The sequence below is a fragment of the Crassostrea angulata genome, chromosome 5 (genome assembly GCF_025612915.1).
Source record: "Crassostrea angulata isolate pt1a10 chromosome 5, ASM2561291v2, whole genome shotgun sequence".
NCBI classification, from domain to species: domain Eukaryota; kingdom Metazoa; phylum Mollusca; class Bivalvia; order Ostreida; family Ostreidae; genus Magallana; species Magallana angulata.
Genome location: NC_069115.1, coordinates 33,243,347 through 33,251,871, shown reverse-complemented (window position 1 = coordinate 33,251,871; position 8,525 = coordinate 33,243,347). Strand labels below are relative to the sequence as shown.

General features: G+C 34.4%; 1 pseudogene; it reads left to right on the top strand.

Annotated features, from left to right (window-relative positions):
- Positions 1-964: 964 nt before the first annotated feature.
- On the top strand, positions 965-4,039 carry LOC128185344 (uncharacterized; annotated as a pseudogene).
- The last annotated feature ends 4,486 nt before the right edge of the window (positions 4,040-8,525 follow it).

The following is an 8,525-nucleotide window of genomic DNA, read 5'->3' as shown; positions in this document are numbered from 1 at the left end:
CTCCAGAGATGTTGAAGAAGTACAAGGTTGCACTTGCATTTTGTGCACAGTGTCTCATATCGGGCAAGGGAATTCCAAACTAAAATCCAGTGAAATAATGTTAACATGTATTTTCTATCTGTTATTGTCATGGACTTTTATTACATTAAACACTTTATATCCAGTCAGAAAACTGACTTCAGTTATACTTTTTTTTCGTCCAAAATGTATTTAAATTTGGGTAAAACTACCAAGATTGAGAATTTTTGCCGGAATAGAAAAGTTAATATCTGAAAGTGTAGCAAAATGAATTTTCCTTAATTGTGGTAAGCTTAAAATCGTCTATAATACCCGCGCTACCTTTATGGTTACAAAAGTTCAAAACTTAAACTTAATGAAATATTATTGCCAAAAAATATGTTTTATGTCATCATTGTATCGCTAATTCTATTTTTAGCAATTCTTATTTAAGTTTAGGTTTTTTATGGTTATTTTTAGCTAATTCATCCACCCTGTATCTATTTATCAATGCCTGTGTTTGTATCATGTCATTAGCCAATGAAATGAGAGTATTTTGTTCACGTGGATATCACTTTTGTTTTTACTCCAGTGTGAAATAGACGTGTTTTCGTAAACTAAGATATTGGTCGCTTTGTAAAGTTTAATTCCCGACCATGTACTTCCCGATAGTGTGAGAAGTATTGGACGCGGGAAGGTTTGCTTTGGAACTTTGTTATTTTGTTAAAAGAAAGTGTTAAAATAAGTGTGCGGTAAGGTTTTACCATCGGCGCCCGGGTATGTACTGACATTTTGTAAACAGTCAAAATGGCGGATCGAACATCAGTGTGCATTATTGGACATTCCTATGTAAAACAATTGGAACGATTTATTTTACGAAACCCTGTGTATGAGAGCTTGGTTCTCGATGAGGAAAAACTTAGTGTGTTTTCGGGGCCAAGGGGGTTTGTCTATTTACGGACTTGCTAACTCGTCCAGATTGCGTGCGTTTTCGGCAGTTCCTACTGTGTTCTTGAGATAGGGGGTAACGATGCGTCGACTTGACCAGCACATGTGATTGCACAAGACATTTTTTCATTTGCGAACTATTTGATACATGGATATGGTGTAAAATCCGTGATCATTGGTCAACTGTTGCGCCGCAACCCTCGGAAATCACCGGTTGGATATAACGAAGAGGTCATCAGTATAAACTAACACTTGGAACAGTTGACAAGTAGTGAGGAGCATGCCGTTTCCTTGAATTATAGAGGACTTTGGACTTATTTGGCATACGTGGGCGCGATGGAGTTTACCGTGGGGTAGAGTCGAATGGATGTTATCCAGCACCCATGGTCAAATACTAGATGATCATAAAATATGCAGTGCATAACAGAGTTCAAAAATTTAAGGCTAGTAAATTAAAAAAAGTTTGTCAAAGAAAAATTTTAAAAGATTGTTAAGAAAAATTCTAACAACTTCAATTATTTGATTTCAAAGTAAATGAGTATGCATACCTAACATGGTAAAGCTTTGTTTAATAAGCATAAGGAATAAAATTTTGTAAATATTCTTTTAAAAATTTTGAGAATAATTGAGTCTATCAGTATGTACACTTTTCTATGGTGGCATATCCATGTCGACTTGTCAGATCTTGATGTCGACTTGTCAGATAATTATGTTGACTTGTCAGATCTTTATGTCGACTTGTCACTTATTCACGTGTTGGAAAAAGTCAACACTAAAACGTTTCCACGCCCAATTTGTGCCATCCAGTTGACATACATTTTCTGACAAGTCTACATAAAGATCTGACAAGTCGACATAATCATCTGACAAGTCGACATCATTATTTGACAAGTCGACATAATTTATGACAAGTCGAAATTATTATTTGACAAGTCGACATAATATCTGACAAGTCAACATAATTATCTGACAAGTCAACATAAAATATAAATGAAAATTTTCTTCATTTTATTTTTTCTGTCAAATAATTATGTTAACTTGTCAGATCATTATGTCGACTTTTCAGATAATTATGTTAAATTATCAGATCTTTTTATCGACTTGTTAGATAATTATGATGACAAGTTTATGACAGTTAGTGGCAATAACACGCTTTGACAACAAATTATTGAGTTTGTACGCAATACGATAATTTTCTGACAAGTCAACAAAAAGATCTGACAAGTTGACATAAATATCTGACAAGTCGACATAATCATCTGACAAGTCAATATAATTATCTGACAAGTGGTGGCAGAAACATGCCACCATACAATACGATAATTTTCTGACAAGTCAACAAAAAGATCTGAGAAGTTGACATAAATATCTGACAAGTTGACATAATCATCTGACAACTCAATATAATTATCTGACAAGTGGTGGCAGATCCATGCCACCATACTTTTCAGTTTATGTACAGTACTGTAATCATGTTTCAATGTAATCTAGGGTGGTAAGATATTAAAGATTGATACATAAATAATTGCAAGAGTGGCCAATAATTTTAATTAATGTTCTATTATACCAACCTTTATCTAAGCTGAGGCATGATTGGACTGGCTATATCTAAGTATGCCATCATCTGTATTTATTTATATGTATGTAATTGAAGAAATAAGAATATATTAAAGGATATAACTTCTGCTTATTAAGAGTTGTCAGAATTCTAAGTTATATTCTGATTAAAGCTTTTTCTAAGTTGAGGCATGAACAGATTGGCTGTATCTAAGTAAGCCATCATCTGTTTAATGTATGTGTAAATATATTATAGATTATATCAAAAGAAATAAGAAAACATATACAAAGTCTAAGATTTCTAAGTTACTACTTGGATACACAGGTGTATCGCAGAAGTCGAGTCATGCAAGTTTTAAGATAAAACCATCCTGATTCCATGAATCCATGTCAATTAGTCCTTAAATGCTAATACTCTGGTAGTTAAGCATGTTTGTTAATAAGTATAAAAATTTTACTTCAGATAAACCATGCCTAAGCGGGCTTTAGAGGGGCGGTCAACAAAAAAGTATCACGAAATGATGACGTAGGTCTTCAAGCAGAACCCGTGTCTGATGAACCAGTTACTCAAGCAGAACCAGTGTCGAGTGATGCTATTAATTATGACTTATTAGCTGCAGCAATCTTAAGACAATCACAAACTATGTCATCAAACCAGACAAATTCGAGTGATGACATTCTGGAAGTTCTGCAGCCATGTGTTCAAAACCGACGCCCACGCTCATTCAATGGCAAGACAGCAAACAACAACAGCTAGTGACAACCAGCCTCAGCAAAATATTGCAGACTTAGTTAGTGCGTTGTTACAACAAGAAGGTCAAGGTGAGCCAGCAACTACTAATCTTAAAAATGTTATTGATTTATCTGATGGGATTCCTCTTGGGGCTGCAACATCTCATCGATTAAAAGCTACGATCTGGGCAAACTAATTTATTGATTTATGTTTGCTGTTGCAGTGCAGGGAGGATCTTATTTCATTAAACATAATTATGTTCTGGGTCCCTTATTGTCCAGCAAGGGTCATCAAAGCCCAAATTACGAATGGCAATTCAGCAATGGACTGATACTTTGTTTTATTTTTATGGGAATTTTTATTGAAAAATACCCAGAACAGGCTCCCCATCTCCTAAAGTACTGCTATTTTATAAGAGAAATGAACAAAATGTTAGGAGATAAGACCTGGAGAATATATGATGAGAATTTTCGGATGTTGAAAGAGACTGTTGAATTACCATGGCAAAAGCTAGTTGAGGAATTTAGAATTTAAGCAGTTTCTAGCAATTATCAATTTCAGCAGCCCTTTCGAGCAAACACAGGCAGTAAGTTTATTCGATTCTGCTATGCCTTTAACAATGGGGAACAATGCACTCATAACCCCTGCTCATTTACCAACAGGTGTCAATCATGCTTAGGATCACATACAAGAGCCAATTGTAGTTTTCGTAAACAAAAACAAACAAATACTATTACTATCACCAAGTCCTCAACAATCACCCAGCCAACTACCTTCTCCAGTCAACCCACAAAGTTTAATTGAATTTTTAGTTGATTATGACAGTGATTAGGATTCTTATTTGATAAATGGCTTTACTCATGGTTTTAGATTAGGTTGTACTTCTGCTTCTTCACCATGTGCACCTCAAAACCATAAATACACATTAGATCACCCAGACATTACAGAAGAATACATACAAACAGGGTTAAACAAAAGAAGAATTGCAGGTCAATTTTCAAGCAAACCTTTTGAACATTTTGTGGTATCCCCATTAGGTTTAGTGCGAAAAGGCAGTACAGGAAAATTTAAAGTAATTCATGATCTTTCATTCCCTAAAAATCAATCGGTAAATTCCAATATCCCAAAAGAATATTCAGCTGTTCAGTACGATTCCATAGATCAGGTGGTTGATTTAGTTCAAAGGTTTGGGCGAGAATGTTTATGGCAAAGACTGACATTGAAGATGCTTTCCGTATCATATCTATTTATCCAGCTGATTACTACTTGCTAGGATTTACTTTGGAAGGTCAATACTATTTTAACAAATGTCTCCCTATGGAGCGAGTAGTAGCTGTCAAATCTTTGAATCATTTAGCTCTGCTCTCCAAACGGTCATGGAAAATGTCTTCAGTGCCTCGGGTATGTCCCATATTTTAGATGATTTTTCTTTGTGGGACTCCCAAAATCGATAACCTGTAGAAACGATCTTGCTAGTTTTTTTTTTTATTTCTATGTAAAAAAAATTGGAGAGCCAATAAAAATGGAAAAAAAACTCGGGCACCTACGACCAACATTGTCATTTATGGTATAGAAGTCGATTAAGTGAAAATGGAGTGTCGTCACTCGGCTTCCAGCTGTAGATAAGATCCAAAAAATAAATGACAAACTTAACTTATTCAAAAGGTGTAAAAAGGTCACTTTAAAAGAAATGCAGTCAATCATAGGCCTTTTGAATTTTGCCTGCTTTGTGGTTGTCCCAGGTCGAACATTTCTTCGTCGTTTGATCAACCTAACATGTGGTTTGTCTAACCCAAAATTCTACATACGATTGAATAACGACTCAAGTGATGATTTAGAAACTTGGGCTACTTTTATTGACCATTTCAATAGTTATATTGATTATTCAGTTTTTCTGGATAAAATTTGTGTGTCATCATACCACCTGAGTTTATACACAGATGCTTCTGGCTCGATGGGGATTTCAGCTGTTTTAGGGTCTGATTGGTTTGCAAGTGAATGGCCATTTGAATAAGAAGATTATCAAATTTGTACTAAAGAATTGTTTCCAATTGTCCTTGCATTGGAAATATGGTCATGTCATTTAAAAAAAAAAAGGTATTATTCCTATCAGACAATATGGCTCTTGTTGAGGGTATCAATAAAAATCATGTCGAGATAAAGCTCTCATGAAATGGTTACGTCGTCTTGTTTTAGTGTCCTTACGTTTTAATATTCATTTCCATGCAAAGCATATACCTTAAATGTGAATGTAACAGCTGACAGGTTATCCCTTTTTAGATTTCAGGACGCTTTTCAAGAAACACCTTATTTACATAGACAACAAACAAAAATCCCAGTGTATCTTCTTTACATTTGACAAACTCTGCAAAAAGACTTCTTCAGGCTTCATTAGCCTCTGCAACAAGAAAAGTATATCTTAATTCATTGCATATTTTCCTTGAATGGGTAAGCGCCATATCCTTTCCTGTACATTACATTGCAATATGTAATTTTATAGGTCATTTATTCAAAATTGCTTATTCACCAAGCTCAATAGCATCCCAAATTTCGGCTTTAACATAATATTCATAAGATGTTAAAATTGCCAGATCTTGCTCAGTGTTTCTTAGTTCAAAAGCTGCTAAGAGGTTGTTACAAATTAGGTCCATCGGTTGATACCCGTCTTCCGATTACAGGTAAAATTTTGAAAAAAATTGTGAACTCGCTAGATCAAACATTTTCAACTCGGGCACATTCATTGTTACTTAAGGCATTGTTTTTGATGGCATTTCATGGGTTTTTCAGGTTAGGTGAATTGGTTATAAAATCAAAGACTTAGTCAGATAAGCACACATGTTAACCTACAGTGATGAAAAATAGGTAGATTTTAAACCGAAAAGCGGTAGCATCGCGCACGGCCTTTTTCGCGTATATTTCAAAGCACATATTTGTATGTACTACATATGTAGTAAAGGTTTCTGATTAGTAATTAACAATATCAACTAAAATATAAAAGACTTTTGAAACTTGGTAATATTAACACTAGCAATAAAAATGTTCGTATGCATTTACCATGATTATAATGATTACCGGTAAGCTATTTTTAAGGAAAAATGTTTGAGTGCAGAGCCCTTTAGTTAACAATTACCTTTGTTCAGAAAAATAGGTTAAGTTGCCAAAATTGATGATATAAGAGAAGTAAGAACTAGTAGGAATTCATATGTTCTTTTTCAATATCAAAACGATGTTTACATGCTTATTTATTACAAATGCAGCATTCAATAAATTGCAAGTCAAGTTTACTGTTATGGCCAAGTTAAAAGATATATTCAATCCTCGTTAAAGCCACGTGTGGAATTGCAAAGCTTCTTTTTCCATTGCGAGGATAATATCGACATGTCTTGTAACTAATGTAATCACGGGAAGTGGCTTCTTTCATCGTTCAATGTAAAACGCATGCTTGAAAACTTGTCATCCAAGCGTCTAAATAAAGCCTTTGTGTGCCTCCGATTCAAAGTCACGCGCTAATTTCAAACCCGACGAGAGTTTTTGACCACAATGGCTTCCAAGATGGCTATCTATCAAAACAAGGAACGTATTTTAAAGAAAAGCGGTAGGCGGGAGACGGAGCTTAAAAGCGGTAGACTTCCGCGTAAATCGGTAGAGTTAACATGTATGCAGATAAGGTCATTTAGAGATCAGATGTTCATTCTGAGACAGCTCATGGAAAGCTAAAGCAGGAGCAAGTGGTTTTGAAAAATTTTAAAACAGTTATGGACAGCCTAAGATAATTACATTAGAAGCATAAAAAAACATTCACTCATGTCCAGAACATGCATTGTTTTACTATCTAAAACATTATCGTCATTCTGGTAGCCCTCTTTTCCAGTTTTAGATGGTTGTCCGGTGTCTTTTTCCTTTGTGTCAAAAAAGTTAAATGAAGTGATCAAAAATATTGGGTTGGATCCAAAACAATATAAGGGTCAAAGCTTCAGAATTGATGCTGCCACTCATGCATCTAAGGTTGGTTTCTCCGAAAATGCTATTCAGAATATGGGTAGATGGAAGTCTGATGCTGTTAAACGATACATTCGGTTGGGTTCATTTAATGTTGCACTTGACTAAGAAAATTAATCTATATCATTCCTGGGTTTAAGTTAATATCAGCAAGATAACATTATATAACTAGTTTAGATGAAGTCTGCTATCTGCTCTGTTGATTGCCTGTGAGTGGTTTTTATTACAACCCTTTTGAACTGGTAGGATTGTTTGGAGTTCAGATCAAGTCTGCTACCATAATTATGATGCGTACAACTACATTGATAGTAGTTTAGATAAGGTCTGCTACTATGTCTGTCATCTTGGAATAAGATCACGGCTTTTACTTTTCCCACCTGTTTTCATTGTTTTAGATCAGATATGTTAGTGTACCCCCCCCCCTTTTTTTGGCATGTAGTTCAGATAAGGTCTGCTACCACCCTGTCCTTAGAAAACATAGTTTTGATTTTTAATATTGTATATTAAGTGTTTGTATTAATAGGGTATGTTGCTGTTCATCTGTCAAAATCAGTTAATCATATTTGATATATATTCTGTTATATCAAAAACTGTTACTTTAATTATTGTAATTACATCTCAGTATGCCATACTATTACAATTTTTTCCAAGTTTTTTTAAAAGTTGTATAATACAGTTGTTAAAGTCTCCAGTTCCATCTATTTCCTTTGCAATTGGGTGGCGGGAATCCAATAGGTATTGGATTTATGACAGAATTGTGTATATGCCACCTTAAATTTTTACATGTTTATATTAAGGGAGATCACCCTGCCATTATTGGTTACTATTTTTTGTTAATATTTTACATGGTGGTCTTAATATTTGTTCAGGTGTTTTTAACTAATAAGGGAGATCCCACAGTACCTGTTACATTAGTCATTTTAATAAGTTTAGGTATTGACTTTGTCAGGGATCTCCTTGTTTGTGATGTGGTTTATTTGTACAAGTTTTTGATTTGTCATTAATGAATTATATTATTTCGTCAATGACTACTAAGTTGTTTTTCAAGGTAAAAAAAATTAACAACCTGCAGTTCATAGATGGAACGAAAGATTTAAGTCTATAAATGGAATAGGCTTTATTGGTAATTGTTAAAATCAATGTATGGGCATCAATTTCTTTGTTAAGCTATAAATACTTTTATAATTCATATTGAATAACCGTATGGAACGACAATCAAAGTGCTTAGGATTGAAGGTAACACACAAAAAATGAATGGCGCGAGAATTAAATATCCCTCTCTAAATACTCA